This window comes from Etheostoma cragini, chromosome 2, assembly GCF_013103735.1.
Source record: "Etheostoma cragini isolate CJK2018 chromosome 2, CSU_Ecrag_1.0, whole genome shotgun sequence".
Classification (NCBI taxonomy): Eukaryota; Metazoa; Chordata; class Actinopteri; order Perciformes; family Percidae; genus Etheostoma; species Etheostoma cragini.
In genome coordinates, this window is record NC_048408.1 from 6,165,113 (window position 1) to 6,187,020 (window position 21,908).

Here is a 21,908-nt window from a genome sequence, read left to right on the forward strand (position 1 = left end):
ATATCTATATCTATATCTCTATATATATCTATATATCTATATAGATATATATCTATATCTATATATCTATATCTCTATATATCTCTATATATCTCTATATATCTATATCTATCTATATCTATATCTCTATCTATCTATATATCTATATCTATATATCCACTACAGTAAATTAAATGTTCAATATTACAGTAGTAGTAATAGTAATGTAGCCTACTAAAGTCACACAGGGAAACTGCCCAGTTTATTTTATATTTTTATTTTTGGCTTTTGTTCACATGACCGAGTTGTGTTTCATCAAACTACCATAAACTAAGTGACGTGGAGAAAGCCTTGTTCAGATTTATTCCAGTATCAAGTGCTGTTTGGTTCCTGGGTCTCTGTGCAAAACAGAAAGCTGTCATCCATAGGGTGCTGTGTGCACTGTACATGATGGGAACATGGACGCAACAGGGGCCCAGCGGCACGTTTTTACCACGGGTCCTGCAAAACATGTGAATCCTGCCATTATTATAGTTGACTTACACAAAATTTAAAGTAAACAGCAAAACTAAAACCTAAAATAACTGAGATGCAGATTTAGCTGTTTACTTAATTAGAAAACTCTTGGTGACGGTACCTGTGTACACATACTTTCTGTCACAGTATGGCGAGGAGAGGACCCAAACGCAGAGAGACGGAGGCAGGCGGGAGCAGGAACACAATGCTTTATCAGCAGAAGGTCCAACAAACAAACACAGGGATCCAAAACCAAGTAGCAAAGTCCAAAAACACACGCAAGAAGTCCACAGAGGTCCGGGGGTAAAAGACAGGGGAAAACTCACGGGACAACATTCAGGGAAACAGGAACAATACCGGGAACTCTGCAACGTATAGACTGAAATGATCTAACAAGAAGCAGAGGTAAGGGTAATGAGGTAATGAGGAACAGGGGAGACATCAGGTGAAACACATTAGGGTTGGGCTGGACAATCAGACAAACAAAGCGAAGCTAGACAAGACAAGACCAGACAGGAAGCTGACTAAAAAATAAAACAGGAAACAGAACATACAAAAGCATGGAAACACAAGACAGAATCTACAACACCAGACTAGCGGGAAAACCGGGACAAAAACACAGGGAAGGCCAAACAGGAAAAATACCCCAACAAAAACCCCAAACCATAACAACTTTCACTCACTGGGACTCAAATGCAGAGACATTGATGCTGACAAAGCACTGAATGTCCAGAGTTGTGTGGATGGAAAATGACATGGTCTCTTTCTTTATTAAAGATTATTACAGGGCATTTATTAGAAAGGACAGCTGAAGAACGGAAATGGGACAGAGAGACGGGGAATGACATGCAGCAAAGAGCCACAGGTCAGAATCAGACCGGTGGCCGCAAAGACTTAGCCTCTGTGCATGGGACACCCACTTAACATATAGACAGTTAAAGAAATGGACCAACAGATCCCGTTATTCTGGACAGAGACCAGTGAAGGGAAATAGGAGCACTTTCCCGGTGATGCCTGAGTGTTACTGTGCAGCCTCCAACTGAGCTTGATGACCTGGATGTGATGTGAGTAACCTGTCTGAAAGTTGTAAGTCTTCTGGTAGCTGTGCCAAGAGAAATCTCAATCATTCCCAATCAGCAGAGACAGAGAGCGTAGGTGTATGTTAGGAGATAACATAGGCACAGTCTAATTACTGCTAACTAACATGCTAGTTAACATTAGTAATTAAACCTAAACAGCTGATGTAAGTCCAAACTGTCTGCCAGCTTACCCTGTAGGCTACTATACGGTAATTCCTCTACTATGCGACAGCAAGTTGCTTGGTTATGACACAATCGTCAGAGAGGAAAGGCTTACCCCCTTAACTTAACCAGGTGAGAACTTACTTCCTGCTTTAATCCCCTCATAACTACTTCTGCCACTAGAGGGTGCCGCCACTATAAACCTAAATATAGCTTGTGATTGCCCAACTGACCTCTGGTGGCGTTTGTCGGTGCAGGACATTCTCTTTATTATTAATCACCTCACTTTCAGTGTTGAAGTTACCCGGGACGTTATTCTGTATTGGCTATGGTGAGGGGTGTTACACTTTAAAATAACAAACACTAAAACAAAGAGTGATAATTCATTATTTTAAGATAATGGCAGTTGTGAAATTGACAAAGCTGAAATTGACGTTGAAAATGAAGTTAAGAAGTTGACTCAGGGTCTGAACCCGGGTCAGCCCCAGAGACGGTCCAGTGGGGAATGATACCCGACCGACCACCTCCGGGGTTGATCAACACAAAGACCCAGAGAGAAAGAATAAACTTCACCTTCATCAACCTGCAGAGAAACAAAAACTTGTGCAACATGCAGATAATCCATTAAAAAAACATCTAAAATCTGCAGATAAACCTTAAAAATCCCCGTAAACGCTTTCCAAGCGACTCTGTGAAGTATAACCTTAACTGGAATATTGATGTAATTTTTAGAGTGCTGAGTGCTCAACTAGAAGATAAAATGCTATATTATATTATTAGTTATGAAATCAACATTGTCTTAAAGCTGTTTTTTAATGATGCTCAACACGAATTTCAAACTCATGTATTTCAATTAGAAGTATCTTTCGTGGCTGCACCACACATTTCTTCTGTCAGTCGGTACTACATGTGGTGTTACCCCCTTCCATCTTAAGGACCACCATTGGAGCAAGCCTCGTTGATTGTTGTTGTTTAATAAAGTTTTCATTCATTCAGATTTTTTCATGATTCTGATATTTCTGTCGACCAGCGGCACTTTGAAATAGAATGAAGCCCATCCATGGCCGACACGGCAGAGTTGAGCGAGTCCACCCAGGTCCCACCCACTGTGAAGAACTACAAGTATGCCGGCTTTGTAAACTCTTCTGTGGTGCGTCTCTAGTTGTGTGTTAGTATATTTCTCATGAGTAGAACTTGGCAGTGTAGACTTTTTACTCCCCGGGATTTTTGGGGATGGGGAACACATTGGTGTTATCAGATCAAAATCTAATTGTTAAAAAGCTAAAAAAATAGCTTATCCCCTTATTTGAAATATTTGAGTATGGCAATTTAATTTGATTTAACTTTCTTAATATTGATGCAGCCACAACAGCAAAAACAGCCCGGGCAACATTAGCCTGTATTTGTTTTGGCATCACTGTTATAAAGTGTTGTAATTTGTTAAGTATATAATTTGCTGGATGTACAAAAACCACATTACTGTCTGGTTCTTTTAATCTTGATAGATTGTTCAGATTTTCACAATTTAGCTACTACTTTGTTATCATAATACAGTGCACAAGTATAAATAACATGATAGAAGTCTCTATGCATATGGGATGCCCCTGCCTGTGATAATTAGATGAGAATCTGCGGCGGCAGTAAAAGGATTGTGTCAAGATTGGGCATAATAATGATAGTTTACAGAACAGACTAGGATAACATGGTATTTAGTTAGTAGTTATGGTTGTGCTGGGACCTGTGTTAACTGTGGTGTTCATTAGTTGTCTCAGTAGTCCTATCAGGAAAATGAAAATGTAACAGGAGGCAATTGCCTTCTATTTATGGTCCAATTTGAGAATAATAGCTCAGTTTACACATCTGGCCACAAGATGTCACTGTCACCCAACTCTGTGGTAGCTTCTTCTCTGTCTCACTTTCATTCTCTCTCTCTCACACACACACACACACACACACACACACACACACACACACACACACACACACACACACACACACACACACACACACACACACACACACACACACACACGCTTTAGCACACCTCGGCCCTTAATGCTTCCTTTATTAATAATATCATAACCACACGCTACACTTCCAGTCACTACTCAAGCCCTTTTATCCTGTCCAGGAAGCCCACGCCACCACGCACGCCTCCTCTAATTTAACAGGATTAGGAGAGGAAACCCCTTTGTTGCTCTTGTTTTGATGCCGCTGCTTGTGGTCGGTTTGATCCCTGTCCTTGGCTGTCAGCTGGTGGACAGAACTATTTTAGAGTGGGCGCAAGGGGATTTTTGGGCTTGTTGATTGTACTGAGTCACAAGAATTGGTTCTACTCTGCAGTGGGGGCAGAAGCATATTCTAGTACTTTATGAGGGAAACAATATTCTATCCACATGGCTATCAGACAGTAAGGGGAAATACTGTAAAAACAAAACAAATTCAACAGATGTGAAAAGAAAATGAGACCACAACAGAAGTTGTTTGAAGACTAGTTTGTGCAACACATACAAAAGAGAACACAGAAGGCAAGTGTCAAAGGTGGATGTTCCTCTTGTCCCCAGCTTTATGAAAGCATGTTGTTTTCCTTTCTCATTTCTTGCAAAATTAATTGAACACACCATCAAGACCACACCATCATAAACCAGAAATACTTCTTTCCTCTTGACCGAATGTTCCAAAGTTTCAAAGGAAAGTTGTGTAACTATTGTATTGACTACTGTACAGAACTGAGCATATACACATTCTCATTGCTTCCTTTCCCCTTTCCTCTCTATATGGAGATAAAAAGATCTTTCATGTTGTTTCCTCTTGTTGCATTATTTATTGCCGTGTGGCGCTTTATTAGCTGGTTTCATCTCAGATTTCGCAGGCTGTTTTTGGGAAAGCCTTTGAAATGTGTTTCTGACTCCAAACAATCCTTATCCCGCTTTCTCTCACTTGCTCCAGTCGCCTCCTCTCTTATGATAAAAAAAAAACTAGATTTTCAAAGTGAATTGAGCTACCCTCAGAAGCCAGAACCTATTCAATACTGTCCTAAGGAAGGGAGATGTTGTTCTTGTTTCGTGGCTGACATGAAAGGAGAACAGAGGATCGTCTTTGTCATTAGCCTTATTAGCATCATTAGCGCAGTATGGATGAGCTTCAAATAATTGGCTTGGAGTTATTTGTGTTACCATAAAAGCAGCATGAGAACTATGTTATGTTCTGTGTTGGAGACTATTGCATTGCATTGAGGTGGGCGCGTTTTGAAGAAAGCTGGTATGTTTCAGATGGAACCACTAGATGGTGGAGCCGCACGTGATTTAAAACGACGCTGACTGGAAGTTGAGAGAGGAGACATAGAATCACCGGAAGATATGAGAGATTTTGGGTTATTTTCAACCACATAATCACAGCTTAAAACAGATCTGTTTCATTCCCGTATTAAAAACATGTTCCAAGCTATGCACACCCTCTGAAATCTTGTCATACTTCGACATATTACATATTTATCTGTCACCTTATTGTCAGCGCCCTTCAGTGAAAGCTCAGGTATTTTCAGAGTGAAACAAAGAAAGAGGACAAAGACAGAAGCATCCAATTCAACAGGCCTGCTAGAGGTTCCGGTTAGAAACCTGAAAGGATTTGAATGGGCACAGCTCAACACTGATGAATGGTCGTTTGATTGGAACATCTCAACTGGCTGCCACAGAACATTTGAAAATGTTGTCATGGATATCAGTGGTTTGTTGCAGGACACTCATAATGTTAGGTGAGGTAAGCATGTTGCTTGAAGAGGCTAATAATGTGAAGTTGTTCATCCCAACCTAACTTACAGCAGGAGGTTTCACTGATTGGCATGGTTTCAACCAGAAAGGAGACGATAATGAGTGGTAGAAGTTAGTAGAAAATCTATTTGTATAATAGCTATAATAGAATAAAAAAAACAACAACATCATGTGTGAATCTGCTTTGAATTGGTTCAACAGTCTAAACATGTTTGTGTGTGCCTTGTCTATCTTGACTTATGCAAAAAAAAGGCATTATGTAGAAAGGGACCCCACCCCACATGCTCCTGGTGCCCATTGGTGGTGCTATCCAACATTAGTCGAACACACTGTAGATTTCACATGATTAAACATACATTTTTGAGTACATCTTCTTCACAAACCAAGATGAAATGGGTTCCAGATGAAGATGTTATTGAAACCAAAAGAAACTGTTAGTAGTGTGTCAAATGAATAAATGGATTAGACTGTTTTCTCTCATCAGGGAATGAATATATGCAGAGAAATATCTTACTGTAAATTACAATGAAAAATCTCTTTTGGCGGGTTAAAAGCTTAAAGCACCAGCATGACTTTGGAATCAAAGCGGCAATCACATGGGGTGAGAGATGAGATGAAGGTAAAAGAAGAAAAAAGGGTGAGCAGATTTTGGATAGCATGCGAGCAGTTGGCAGTGGGGGTTGAAACCTATGTAAACTTCTTGGTTCAACGTTTTATTTATTTATTTTTTGTTCTCCTTCTTCTCAATGTGATTCCTTGCATCTTTATCAGGAAGCTCCAACCACTCTGCAGCTGATGGTGGATAAGCCCAGCAGGCCTGATTTGGTTTGAACTTGTCTTTTATTCATTCCCTCTCCACCAGTGCCCACACCTCCACCATGGATGCTCTCTACTGGCAGGCCTTAATCTATCCCCCTAATCGGCTGCAGACGTGAGGCTTTGCCATTCCCCACAGGACTGCATGAGATAGGGCCAAGTTTTCAGAGTGAGTGAGGGGGTACTTGGTGCAACGATGGCAGAAGCGTCGTCACTTTCAGGTTTAGAGAACTCAGTGTGCCACCCTGCCTTTAGCCCTGCGGAGGTCATGCTACATCATACCTAAATGTCAGCAGATTTAATAAACCCACAGTAACCAGCTGATCCCAGCCGTTGAGACAACTTGGGTCCAGCTTTAAACACACTCCAGCACTTTGATTCTCTGAGGGAGTCTTCCTTAAGGTTCCCATTGCGAATCCAAATCATTATAAACACACATAAACAGCGCCGTCTTCCATGTCAGCCTCATAAAAAAGGAATAAATAAGTACAATCCACTTCAGTGAGGGCCTTTGCGGAGAGGAAGCAGCTGGAGATGGCACTGGGCCCTGGTATTGTTTGCCAGCAGCTCCCTAATCAGGCCATTGTGCCTTGCTGGCGTCTCCTTGAGAAGCGGGCAGGACATGTCACCCACATGAAAGAGACAGTTTTGAGTCTAAATGCGCTGAGACGGTCACTATGGGTCACTTTTTTGCCAGAGTTCTATCTTGTAAGAGCGTTTGTCCCATGAAGGACGAGTCCCTTGCAGAGGTCCGGGTTTGAGTCCGACCTGCGGCCCTTTGCTGCGTGTCATCCCCCATCTCTCGCCCACCCTTCCTGTATATAGACTGTTACTGTCCAATAAATACCCCCCCCCCCAAAAAAAATCTATTCCACATTGGATGAATGCCTCTTCCCTTATGTCAATGTCAATGTCAATTTTATTTCTATAGCACATTTAAAAATAACAACAGTTGACCAAAGTGCTAAACAGGGGTCAATGTCAAATACATAAATAACAAGTGTAAAAATTACTACAACCAAAGTGAATCACTGGGAAACAAAACAACAACACTTTAGAACATCTTTGGTCATTATTGGTCATTATTGTCATTATTTCTGATGTCATTTCATCGTGCTAAAAGCAATCAATTACCTTAAACTTGCTTCAGAGTAACAGAGAACAGGCAAAATGTCTTGTTAAGTGAGGATGGAAATTGTGCATGGCTCTAAGGTTTACTTTGGACTAACCCTTGTCGAAAAAGTACTTCCATAACCTCTTGTATGGGACTTGCAGTGGAGAAATTCTGGGCCTGAATATTGAACAATATGGTATTTTCTCTCCCTTTCTTTGCTCGGAGTTGGTGTTTTCTTGCTAATTCCGTCCCTCCCTTAGATGTGGTTTAAGCTATTTACAAATCCAACTTTTGGAATGAGTGTCCAACTCCCTTTCGTCTGGGATTAGATGGAAAGAGAGAGGGATGAGGGATAGGGAGGGAGCAAGAGACAGATCATAGCACATACGGAGCCGCTGAGGACAAACTTGAAAGGATTAAGGGAAGAAATACAAAATGTCTAGCAAGTAATAAAAGTGCATGTTATTTGTTGTCGGCTACAAAAGTGAGATCAAAGAACATCAGATTAGTGCTGTGAAGTCACCACATATACTGTCAGGGAAAAGCGTGGCCAAAGAGCTGTATGGAACATTTACCGATACACAGAGCACGGCTCGGGTCGCCAGCCAGCTGGCAACACACACTGAGAAGTAGACAGAGAATGTGTGGGGAAGGCCAGCAACGACGATACAGCCAGAAGAAAGGGAGAGGTACGGTTTATGTAAGTACATAAATAAGGTGCTCATTAGTGCAGAAGAAGCATGATGATAAAGAGTTCATATATTATTATTACCTAATCATTGTAATGATTAATTTTTGATTAAAACAAATCCCCCTTTGCTTGCCCTCCTCCAGAGATTTCTGTGCACAGTCAGTGACGGGTCCTCCTAAGCTTGGAGGAGTTCAGTCTCTTTCTCAAGAACCATTAAGGCCTCAGAGTGCTTGAAACAAACCAGTTCTTACAAAGTGTTGTCTGACCACGTCTGAAGGCCAAACTCTTGATACTTGTTCTCAATCGCTGCCGACGGTGACGGTGGGGCAAAAAAAGCTTGCCATGGTTTAAATCGGATGATGGCACACACTTTTGGACAATCTCTCGGACGGAATTGGACTTACACTCGGTTGTGCATACAAACACAGAGTAACGGACATATTTGTCTAAATATGCAAAACATGAGCTTGAATGAGTTAAAATCCTGCAAACCTTTTCATCTCTGTACATCTGGCCAATCATTGCGTGAAGTTGGCATGGATCGGATTAAACGTTTCGGGGGAGGCGGGGGTGTCACACACTGTCCGAAGATCTGACAAGCACTTTGTTTGAAACCTAGCATCGCTTTCTACTCTCCTCTCACACAAAATGTGCAATGTGTCAAAGAGTGCTTCACTTGAGTCATAGCGACGTGCACTGACCTGATTTTCTGCCAGATTTTGCAGCAAAAGTTCAACTAGATTGAGCTTTGAACCCAAATATGCTGACCCCCACAATCACATCCAAGGGCATTCTCCTTTCACTGTAGAGGTCCTGGTAGAATCCAAGTTATGTAACTGTATTACTACCAAGACTTTGATAAAAACATCAAGCAAGGAAGAACATATAAAATGTAATTATTATTGTTATGATTGGACTAGTACGGTAGCTGGAGAGGTGGCATAGGACCCCCACTGACTATGTGGCATCCCCATCGCTCTGCCATCTCCCCAGTTTGTATTTCCTGTGTATGTTGAAAATCAACACTTTTCTGGAGGATTTTAATCGATGTTTTAACCTTTTCTTACATTTATCTCCCTTTTTTCAACACTTTTGATGCTTTTTTTCAATGTTTGTCATTTTTTTGACGTTTTCAACGTAACACTAACTTATTAACTTTATTTTACAGTTATTGTTGGAATTTATTGTCAATAAACCTCATTTATAGGTAATTATACCTAATGTTTGAGATAGAAAAGCGGAAATTAGGAATTATTCAGAATAAAATTAAAGGAATGGATGTTGATGGATAATCACAACTGGAATATGTCAACTTTTACTCAATACTATTTCAAAACCACTTCAATTTGTTTTTCAAAAGCTATAAAAATGAATGGAAGTGGGGAATCAATCATGTTATTTTGGGTAATTAAAAAAAACATTGATATAGGAAAACGGGTCAATTTGACCCGAGGACAACATCAGGGTTAATAAAGATAAATAGCATTGAACTTATTTTTTTATGTTCCGATGGCGTATGTAACATTTTAATGATCAAAAGCCTGAATCTCTGCAATGTCAGTATGAAACTTCAATCATGTTGACTAATTCATGCTGTAATTTATCCTAGCCTCCACCCGTTGCCAACTACACACACTTGGTGAAAAAGATGGGGGTTGGGATGGGGTTGTTTACCCTGCACTACCTTGTACCCCTATTTTTTAAGCAGACAAAGTGAGTGGCGTTGAAAGACTGATGATGTGGCGGCGGTGCATACTAGCAAGGCTCTAGTTGGACACAAAGCAGTCTATATGTGCAACATGGCAACACATGCTGGCCTTATGTTTAGGAGACTGTCTGTCTTCAATGCACATTGTTGGACGCTTCTCTCTCACACACACAGGGAAATGAGAGAGACAGACAGAGAGAAATCTTCATTTTCCCTTCCATCTGGTCAAGATCTAGCTGGTGTGCAGATGGAGCCAAACCAGAGACATGAAACAAACAGCCTGAGCTTGAGAAGCCCATGATTACCTGGTTGTCACCTGAATTCTCTCCATAGGACTTTGAATTATCTGGTAAACATTTGCAATTTTGAGGATGATCACAGGCAACATGGGTGGCCTCAGTAAGAATTGAGCTCCTTTACTGTGACAGTGTTTGTACCATGTACTGTATGAAAGCATGCCTGTTATGTGGAACATTTTGTTGGCCTTCAGCAAAACCTCAACATGTGCACTAGATTATGTTCCATAGAAGCATTTGAATCAAATAGTTAATTTCTTCATTTATATCTGATTTATTAACAAACTGAGTAACAAATGTTGAAATGAATGCCACACAACACCATGTGTATGCATTAGTCATCAACAGGAAGCCAATGATGATAGCAAGCTGTGGTTTGCAAGGACACATGTCGTGACAATTAACCAGGGGCTGGAGGAAGCGGGTTACTGGCAAAACAATGCCCCAGGCTGGCCTGATATGTGCCTGTCTGATAAACACTTTGGTCGGAGGAAAACCAAGTGTCAGCCGGATATTCTTTTGAAGTTGGTTTGTATTGTGTTTTTTTTCTTTTGCAGATAAAAGAGACAGGTGCCTTTGTTGACGGAGGTTGGAGGAATGTAAAAAAAGAGGCTGCCATTTTGTGTCATTATATCCTCTTTCACGTTGGTTCCCATTGAAAAAGACACTCACAGTGTTTACAGGAAAGGGAAAGCTCCATTACCTGCAAGTTTAATGTTACCTTGAGGTAGTGGAGGTTAAAAAGACTGCTGGCCTTTGATGAAGTAGAGCAACACTTAAGCCCCAGAAACCAAGGGTCTTTGATCACTTAACCTGATCTTCTCGTATTTAATAGCAAGACCTGAGGAACAAGCATGGGAACAGAAGTATTGCCCGAACTGTTTCAACCCGTTCTCACTCCCAACTTGTAAAATACTGACGCTTGGTCAGTGGTTCTCCGCTTTGAACACGACGCAGTATTAAGAGCAACAACAATAGCAAGTACGTAGGGGGTTGGTAGTATGAAAGACAGAAAACCCACGTTGGTTGGGGTGTTGGATGGGTCAAACAACCCAGGACTTTCGCCTAAGGGACCGCGTTTTTTCCCTCGTTCTTTTTCGCCTGTCACTAAAACTTACATTTTGTAAACCCACCCATGATTTTTTTGTAAACCCAACTGTCCCAGTTTTGTGCCACGTCAGTTAAACGTATGCATTGGTGCCAAGAGTCCCAACCTAGAACGTCGATAAGTGACGCCATGAGTCCCGACCAAGATCCTCTAAATATAATACTAAAATAGACTTTTTGCATCAATTATAAACGCCAAAGGCATCTGCTCACCCACGTCTGGTGTTCACATACTGTACATGACTCCAAGATTTAAGTAAAACTGCAATAGGAATGAGTCTTACCACTTTTGATGGAGATCTAACACATATCTAAAGCTATCGTGCTGGCAAATTCAATTCTGATTTGTCTGATGGTAATGAAACAAAATAGTCTGCAACATCACTTCTCATTTGAATGAAGTCCATTTTTATCATAACTTTCTTTCACATATTATTTGTTGCAGATGGCATATATTTCCAAAGCAAAGTAATCCGTTATTGATATCAATAATTGATCCAAGACTACCGTTGGTTCTGAACACAGCCAAGTGTTTTGATCTCACAATGAAGTGCCGTGAAGACGCTCAGTGAACGTCAACTATCACATTCATACTGTAGTATTTAACAAATATCTATCATTAAATGATTTCTGTGAGTAATGGCTTGGAAGCGGACTGTCTCCTCAGGCGTGTGCCAACATATCCAGATGGCCAGTCTGGGTCTGGCTGCCGCTCTGCATTCTTTCTCCTGATATATGTTACATCGGATTCCCTGACACTGACCTACATGGCAGTGGGAGAAACGGAGGATAGACAAACCTTTATTTCTTTATCCAAAGCAGGAAAAAAACTCTCTGTGTCCAAGTTTAATGATGATGACAGTTTCTCTTTTATTTGAGCCCCCCCAAAGTTATAAGTGGCCTTTGATGTAACTCAGCCTTTCTGACTTGTACCATTAAAATTGGCTTAAAACTCTTTTTCCAGTTAGCACTGTGCTATGTTCAGTTTGATAAACTTCCATTAAAGGGCATATACTGACCCATCAGACATCTTATATAATCAACGCTGCTCGTTATTACTTTAATTTACTTCTACAGTAGAGATCAGCTTCTACTCGCCTTCTTTATTATTCCATTGGAGTTAAATGGACTCCTAAGTGTCCTGGATGGCTGTTTGGGTGGGTACAGAAGATGAAAAGGTTTGCCTTAAGCAAAAGAGAGGCAGACAGAGTCAGAGAGGCAGGCTGATCTTTGTATGAAACATGCTTTTCCTTCTTACAGTTTAAGTCTTTTATCACAGACCTGACATCTTTCGGCTGCAGTAGCACAACCAGCACTTTAGTTTCATCTCATTCTACACACTCCGTGTCATACATGTACTGATGCTTTAACCCGCATATCAGATTCCTCTTTCACACATGCTCACTGCAAGTTTTTCTTTTTTTAGCACACTCGTGATCATTTTAATGATCATGGTTACAGCTGTCTGCTTAAAACGTTTAAATGTCAAAACATTTGAGCAAGCAGATTGTAGTGAAACACGTGCTTTAAATTGTGGGTACAGGGCACACTTACAGTTTGTTCCAGGGGAAAGATGAAAAGCTAAAGTCAATACTTTTAGATAAAAAAAGTCTGATTTTGTGTAATGTAAAAGGGGGTCGTGAAAACCCCCCCGATAATTATCACCAACTATGATGTTTTCCCTCCCTCCATCCCAGTCTCACTCCCAACTCTTCCATTACTGACGCTATTGAGGGCCCTTTTTAACGCTCTAGATATCCCTTTGGTGTACTTTATCAACATGCAGGGTAAAACCACATGGTTAGGGTCAGGAAAAGATTGCGGATGGAGAACGGAACACAAACTCTCCTGGGTAAAGTCCGGTGTTGTTTGACCCATCCGCGCCCCAACCTGCCTCCTTACTAGGGTTTCTTTCTTTAATACCACTACTTACCGTTGCTGCTCTTCATACTACTTTGTTCTGACTTAAAGCGTAGCTCTCGCCAAAATGCAACCTAGGGTCTTTTTGTAAATGTTCCTGAGTCAAACTTTTGTTAAAAAGCATATTTAGGACCCAAGTGTCCCTTTTAAGATTAACCGTATTCTCATTTTTTGGTCAAATGGCCTTTTGAATGGGAGTCCTTTTACACTAGCCTCAAAATAGCTATTTTTAAAACACTAAGAAGGCTCAACACAACATGAAACTTTGCTCAAATGATTACCAGGGGCGCTACACATGAACTCAGCATTGAGAACGTTGTTTGGGTTCACAGAGTTTACTGAAAAGAAAGGTTTTGAAGAACTCACTGTAGCTGTTGTTCTTCCGGTCGCCGTCTATTGAGCCAGTCAAAAATAGTCAAGGCAGGAGAGTAAAGATGGAAAAATTAGTTTCATATAAAGGCACAGATAATTTGTTGTTTTAACATTGGATAAAAACAATATTGGCCTTGTAGTTTAAAAAGAAGCCTCGTATAAGAATGAGATTTCCTCATTCTTATTTCCTCATATTTCCTCATTCATGGAGTCCGTTCATTCGCATTTGATAGCTTAAACAACAACTGCTAACGCGAGTGGCTTAAAACCTTTCTTTTCATGTGTAGAGCTGCAGGTGATACTAATAGCAAAGTTTCATGTTGTGTCGAGCCTTCTTTGAGTTTTAAAAATAGCTATTTTGAGGCTAGCGTAAAAGTCCCCCTAGCTCTCCCGTTCAAAAAGCCATTTGACCAAAAACGAGAATACAGTAAACCCTAAAAGTTGCACTTCTGTCCTATATACGCTTTTAAACAAAATTTGACTTGGGTGCATTAACAAAAAGACCCTAGGTTGCATTTTGGCGACTTACACTTTAAGGTGGGGTATCAATTACAAATCCACGATCACTTGTGCAACTTATATTTCTTTTCTTTCTTGTTAATTGCAGGAATAGTTTCTACAAGCTATAATATCCCACTGAGGTTAATTTGGGGAATAAAACACAACAATCCTAAAATTGTAAACTCTTTTATTACATTGTATTTAAAGACAAGTCCCAGCGCAGTGTGGCGTGGATTTGCAAGCAGTCTCCATGCTGAACTGGGCACTCTTACAAAGTGCCATTGTGGGATCTTTAAAGAGTTGCCCAACATTAAAGGGGAGGTAGTGGTAGCAGGTGGTGTGCTGGAGGAAGAGGATCTCCCTGTGGTCTCATTCAGGCCTGAGAGAGAAGACTGGGACAGGTGGTCAACCCCTTTAATGTTCCCAGGCTTTTCATCTGTGCTTGTGGCTCTAAAACAGGGCACAGTGTACACTGACCAAGAACTTTACTGGCAGACCTGTGATATAGTTTCTGCTGCTGTTGCCGGGCCGTTTCATGTGGTTCCACCGTGCTTACGTCCGCAACCGCAGGACTTTGTGCATGGAATGGCTTCTTAATCCACCAGTGACACATGTGTGCTGTCCGTGTTCAAGACACATAACGTTGTTCAAGCATAGGGAAACACTTTGTCACCTGTCCACGACAACTGGCAGCGGACTGTTCCTGTTTGTTCTCGGGTTATTCTTGGACAGACCCAATGTTATTAGGAAAGATGAAAGAATTGCTCATGTAATCCTGGCTATCAGAAACTATTTCAACTTCAACAACACAAAACATAAAAAGAAGAACTCTGATAGTTGAGATACCTCCTGAGCAGCCACAGTCGACTCGAGTTTAACCACAGCCAAGTCAGAGGTGGGAGCCGTTAGGTCAATGTGTAAAAAGAGCCATTGGCTCACAAATGTGAGTGTTGTGTTGTGGAAACAAGCAGGTGTATTATGGGGCCTTAAAACATAGCGGTATCACTTTGCATAGGGGCTTCCCGTTGTTACTGTTTCTGCTTGATGGATTGCATCATTATCTTAACAATGTTTTCCTGTGCGTGCTAACAGGAGGAACTGTCAATATGACCGTTTAGGGTTTCATGTTCCCAGGTTCCTGAGAGCCACAAAGAGAAAGGAGAATTTTGTTATTGTTGGGAGTCTCCGAGGCTCATTTGTAATGGGCCCCTTGGCTTGTTTGATGTTGGCAGGGTCCAGCCTGCATCTCAAGAAGTGATGAATTTACCAATAGGGATGGGTTCTCAACAGCAAATGGATCATTTCCGCTCCGATGCTTAAAAGTACACATGAGGTTTTCACTGATGTAATGTTTAAACACCATATGTCATATAATGCTTCAGACAGACCTTTAGGGCTAAAACTTACAATCCTTTTTTCATTATTATTAAACTGAGGATTATTGTCTCCTTTAATCGATAAAGCATTTGGTCTGTCAAATTTTAGAAAATAGGGAAAAATACCCATCGCAATTTCCTTGAGGCCAAGGTGACATACTGAAGTTCTTTGTTTCAAAGGTCAATTTCAACGTGTAGCTCCGTTTTTTCTTTTTAATGTGTAGTGCTGTCATTGGCGAGACGAATGAAAACAATCGGTGCAGTCTACACCGAGTTATCCTCCTGTTACATTTTGCATCCAACAGGCTTAAACAGGCTTAAACAGGGCAAGTTTTAAATGTGTATTTAGCTTCTAAACATGTTCAAAATGTCATTATCCGTGCCTAGTCATGTGCAGCGATTCCTTCCAAGTGAACACAGTGTATTTGACTACTGTAGATGTGTAATCGCATTTAGATCATGTTTAGAGGCTAAAGACACATTTCAAACTTGCCCTGCTCAAGCCTGTTGGATGCAAAATCCAGCAGGAAGACTGCACCGATTGTTTTCATTTGTCTCGCTACTGACAGCACTACACATTTAAAAAAACAGAGCTACATGTTGAAATCAACCGGAATTCTCCTTTTAGAGGTCCAACAGTCCCAAACCCTTCAATACTTTTATTTTCTGATGAAAAAAAATTCAATAATTAAATTAGCTTATTCCTTTTGTGTCGATCAACTAAGTGGCATGGCCAGCATGTTAATACTATGCAAAACGTCTCATTAAATACCTCGAACACAAGTGTCATTGACATCATTAGTACAACAAAACGTTTTTCATCAACCCCAAATTTTACTCAATCTTGTGATCATCAGGCAAAGTAAAGGGGGACTCCAATTCTATTAAAGGGAGATTTGCAAAAGACAGATTCCCAAAAAAAGATAGGGGAAAGTAATGCAGCAGAGGTTTCAATATCCTAATTTTATTTTCGTACCGGTATGGGTGAAGCACCTAATTTGCTGCTTCCTTAAATTCCCATAAAGCAATTTCTTGAATATTTCTGGTCTGGTAATTATCCACTTTTTTAAATGGAATTTAACCCTGATGACATCATGGTTATTTTCTTAGACTTGACACAAAAGGGAGGCAACTGCTTGTCGTATGCTGAGTGGTCCACCTAAGGATGAGTAAAGTGATCTTAAAATCGGTGGGTTACTACAGTAACCACATGTCACAGTCTTCCAGCTAAACTATTTGACTGCGGGACATCAGTTTAGGAGCCTCTGTACCATCTTAGCTCGGGGACAGGGAGAAAACACACAAATTAAAACCGCGAAGCTCCGACTCCAACTTTCCTTTTGTTTTCCGTACCCTTCACACGGGCTCTGGCTTTTTCATTAGTGCCTGTTTGTTCATCCTTGGTAATGATCTCATAAGGGGCTTTTCAGTAGAACATGGCGCTCTGTGATTGAATGGTTTTATGTGGAGTCAAAGCACTCAGGTTTGCACAGCGGGGTGCCACTTCAGATCACTCAGCGCAAATCCCCGTGGAGCTCTGGGGGAAAGAACCATCGATTGCTGCTCAGCCTCCCTCTTTATTTTTTCCCTTCTTCTACCCCCAATTTTTCCCTCTTGCAAAATAATCCACTTTAACCGTCCCACTCCATTTCCTCTCTCCCTTCCCCTGAAACGAGTGATTAAGCGCTTAACCAGTTTACACACAAAGAGAGAAGTGTTTGAAATGCAAACACATAAACACCTGGGACTTTTCAGGTTGTGTGTATTGTTTTATGGGTTGTTGTGGCAGCATTTAGTTCCAATTTACTTCATCAGTATGTAAATGCAAAGGGTTGCAGGCAGTGATAAAAGATTCCCACTAGTGTAGCACTATTTCAACCTTTCAGCAGTTTAATGGTATTCCACATGAAATCTGTTATAAATGATTTTTTACACAAAATAAATAGGTTGAATATTTTGTTCTGATGCAGTGCATCATTTGCACCTGCCGAATGAATTAAAGTGTGATAACGCGTATCATAAGATTTAAAAGCTATTGCTCACAGTAAATATTTATTCATTCTAGTTATATGTTTGTTTCATCAAATAATTTGCCTCAGTGCTACTCATGTTACCATCAAATATAGTCTTATTGGCAGCAAATGTTAAACAAAATCACTAATGGGATAATACAAACTGTTCCACTTTCATTTCCACCCACTTGGGGGCAGCACGCATACTGTAGCAGTGCTCATTCACACATCCATCAGACAACATTAGAGCAACATTACTGAGCCCCTGGAAAATGGAAGTCCAGTATTCAACCTTCATTTAGCACTGTTTTTTTTTGTCTCCATCAACCAACAGGGAAACACTGTATCTGGCCCTATTGCTGCTAGTTGCTAACTTTGTCAGTCTGCTGTTTAGGTCCGGGCAGGTAGCGCACACTGTGTTTACCGGAACAGCGGGAAATGGTGCTGGTAGGAGCAGTGAGGGTGAACCAACACATTAAAGTTGTGAGCAGAAAGCCCATCTTAGAGCTGAGGGAGACCACCGTGTTGGGTTACTATTCCCTGGGGTTTGTCACTATGAGTAACCCCTTTCACGTCACATTTGGTCATGTCATCCACTGTTAATGTAACACATTGATCAGAGCAGCTTTAAAGGCACGGAGCCACTGTTTTTGATTTAACAGCTTATCCCAGATCTTAACACTAAAAGAAAAAAAGATTATAAAAAACGCTCTTAGAGAGGGTGTTGGTTTGGAAATAAACCAAATGATTTATACATCTGTTGATATGTCTCAATAACTCCCCTCCCACCCACACACACACAGTTTAGACACTATCTTCCTTCTATCCGAGTGCCATCTGCAGGGCTGAGCCTGTGACATCACTTCCTCTCACACATACAGGCGCTGGTGGGAAATTGTACCACCATGACATCATGTAATGTGTCCAACATGTGTTGAGATGAGTTGGATCCAACTGCCCGTGGATGCTGGAATGCAAGCACAACTTTACAAACAAAGTCCCTTTCTCTGTCCACCTTAACCACCGCGGCCCCGATTGAGCTACACTTCATTTGGACTAAATTTCATATTTTGGCCAGACGTGGCCTTGAAATCAAGTTTTTTTCCATCTTACTAAAGTAACAAGGGGCCACAGGGAGATTAGAGTCCATTTCCACCTTAACGTTTAAGGTGAAACTGCACATGAATTCCCTTTTTAATGATGTCACGATGACCTCCACTCTCACACTCTGTGCTGTTATTATCATATTGCTCAAAGTCTTAGTCCAATAACTCAATGTGACTCCTCAAACTCTTTCATCCTGCCTAAGGATCTTCACACATCTTGTATCCATCATGTGTCCCTCCCACACACAATACACTCCTCCTCTGTTCTCACGTTAATCTGCCTGTTCCTCCCTCACTCATTTCCACTCTCCTCCAGCCATTCACTCATGTAAGATTCTCCCCCACCACCTCTCCTTTCTTCGAAATGGTACACTAGGAACTACTGAGAACAGCCCGTTGTGTGTGCGCGCTGGCTGCATTTGTCTTGGCACTAGCTCAGGGTTCTAATATTGCCACTTCAGATTAAGTGTACTAGATGACTGTGGAAGGGGGCTTCCTTCTCATAAGGCTGCAGTAAAAGATCAGAGGATGAGGGAGGAGATGCCCACTAATCCATCTACTTACGATTCTTCACGGAAAATGACTTGTGAAAGCAATTTACTGTACACAAGAAATTTTTTGGTAGCATGTGCGCATAAAGGGTTTTCACACACGCACGCAGTCGACTCATTTTCAAAATCCGGAAATAAGAGAAAAAACTATTGATAACGTGGGAAGTGTTCCAAAGCTTCCCTACTTTTTGGCATGTTTATGAGTTGAACTTTCCCCTCCTGTTGTTGACTCACGCACACATGCTGTCAAAAAGGGTAATAGTTCTGCCAACTTCAGAGAAAGCAAGCCCAAATATGTAAGCTGATGTTTGTGTATGTGTGGGTGTGTGTAAGCTGCTGTGCAAATGGGTTGGCCTTTGATGTAGCCCTGCTCGGATCCTCATGTAGTTAGTCGTTCCCAGGCCGTGTGACTCTGTCCTATTCTTTTTCAAGGGCAGGACACAGAAAACAAAATAGAGACAGAAAAATGAGAGACAAAGGCAGGCTTTCTCAGTTTTACTGTCTTTGGTTCATGCTGGGAAAAGAAAACGAGCTAAAGAGGCTAATTCTTCCTAAATACCTCCATATTTGTTTTTGTGTGTGTGTGTGGTGGTGCTACAATGTGAGGATGCATTCCGTGCACATGTGTGAAGCATCCCCAATGACAATGTAAGTAGTCAAACATATCTTAGAGAAACTTGCAACACATCTTTTGAGTTTGAGGAAAACAGTTGCCCCAGCCACGTTTAGGTCCATAGTGCCAAGCTCCAATTTATGTCCAGTCTATTAGGGTCAGAGAAGCTAAGGTTAGGGTAAGGGATTGTCACATACACATACATGTTGCGAAATTCATTCTCTGTATGTAAACCGTCCCTCAAGGGAGTAGTGGGCAGCCTTTCACAGTGCTTCAGATCTGAGCCAGGTAGGCTCCCTTCTGGGTCTATGTATTTAATACAGGAGTGCATCAGAGCAGACTAGTATAGTGTTAGCATCACAGGAGAGAAATGTGTTGACATAGAGTACTGAACTGAAAAAGGCGTGCAGGGAAAAACTCTGAGGGGCCATGAGACATTATTCACAATTATCTCACACACATACAAGTGAAATGCTCTCACACACTCTACTAAAATCCTTTCTTATACAGTACACTACTGAAAAATGATACTCTTACGTACTATACTGAACGCTTGCACACACACAACTGAAACACTGTCTACAAACACTCTCACATGCAATACTAAAACGCTCTCGTAGACTATATTGCTAGGAGAGGAAGTCCTTCCTGAAATGGTTTTTTTGTGATTGTTGCGGGCAAAAATCCTTGATTATGCGGCATGTTTTCTTTTAAAATGCAACGGAACATTCGGGGTATTTATACAATTTTATGCCATGAAATTGCGGGAACTTGCAAAAATTGCGGTTTGATGAAAAAGAGACTGTGTTTGATTTGTAATTACATCACTTCATATCGTTCCCATGGCACCAGGGGAAAATGGCTGCTCTTGTGTGAGGTACATGCAACATTCTTTAAATTTCTGCTAAGATATATTTGACTTTTTTGCAATGCAAGTCCCACATTATTTTCCATAGAAATCAACAATTTATGCGGGGAAAGTGCGGCATATTTGAAAAAAGGCAGACTTTGGCTGATTGTGCATTGAATTATGTGATTGCACTATTGCTTTTTCTGGAGGGACTGGAGAGGATTTCACTTAAACGGGAAGGAGGCCGGGAAAAGTATACCCCGACCGGGACGGGAACCTCAGTCTCTCGCATAAATGTCAATCCTGTTACTCAGTTATCTATGTAGCTGTTGGAATTACATATATTACATTGGAAAGAAAAATGTTAAGATATACAGTATCTGGTTATTGATCAGCTCCCAGCAGCAAATTCCCTCGTTACGGTTGGTTTTGAAAGTGTGTGCATGTGTGTGTGTGTGTGTGGTTATGGTTACAGTAAACAGATGTTTAAAGTGAATGCGTATTCTGTTACCTTCAATACGCTGCCTATTACAGTGTTAGGGACGTAATATGTCATACATACACACATGCAAAGTTTATGTTCACGGACATTATTTATGACGATCACGTAGCAACAGTGATCATAATTAGCCAGGAACAATCTTTCACTTACATCTCCAACATACAAGAACTTTCTCCTGCTCGTCCGCTGTTTGTCATCAACTCACTCACTTCCGTTGTCGCTTATGTATTTGTGACGTAGCTTTTGCGTTTGTGTTATAGCTTTTGCGTTTGTCTCATAGCTTTTGCGTTTGTGTTTTAGCGTTTGTGTCGTAGCTTTTTTGTTTGTCGTAGCTTTTGCGTTTGTGTCGTAGCTTTTGTCTTTGTGTCGTAGCTTTTGCTTTTGTGTTGTAGATTTTGCGCTTGTGTTGTAGCTTTTGCTTTTGTGTCGTAGATTTTGCGTCTGTTTCGTAGATTTTGCCTTTATGTCGTAGCTTTTGTGTTTGTGTCGTTGCTTTTGCATTTGTGTCGTAGATTTTGCGTTTGTGTTGTGGCTTTTGCGTTTGTGTTGAACCGCCTCGCCGCTGTACTTCCGGCTTTCTCAGCGTGCCACATATTGATTATGTCTGGGCATGTGCCAGAGGAGACCTCCAATGTTCTCTGGCTGGCGAGTTTACTAATACAGTACTTTGAGACTTTTGTTGGGCCTAATGGTAGTGGTGGAAGAAGTATTCAGATCCTTAACTTAAGGAAAAGTGCTGATTCCACACTGTAAAAAATAATCTGTTACAAGTAAAGGTCCTGCATTAAAACTACTTAAGTGAAATTATTTAAGTATCATCAGGGAAATGTGCTTAAAGTATTAACAGTAAAGAAAAATACTGGAAGC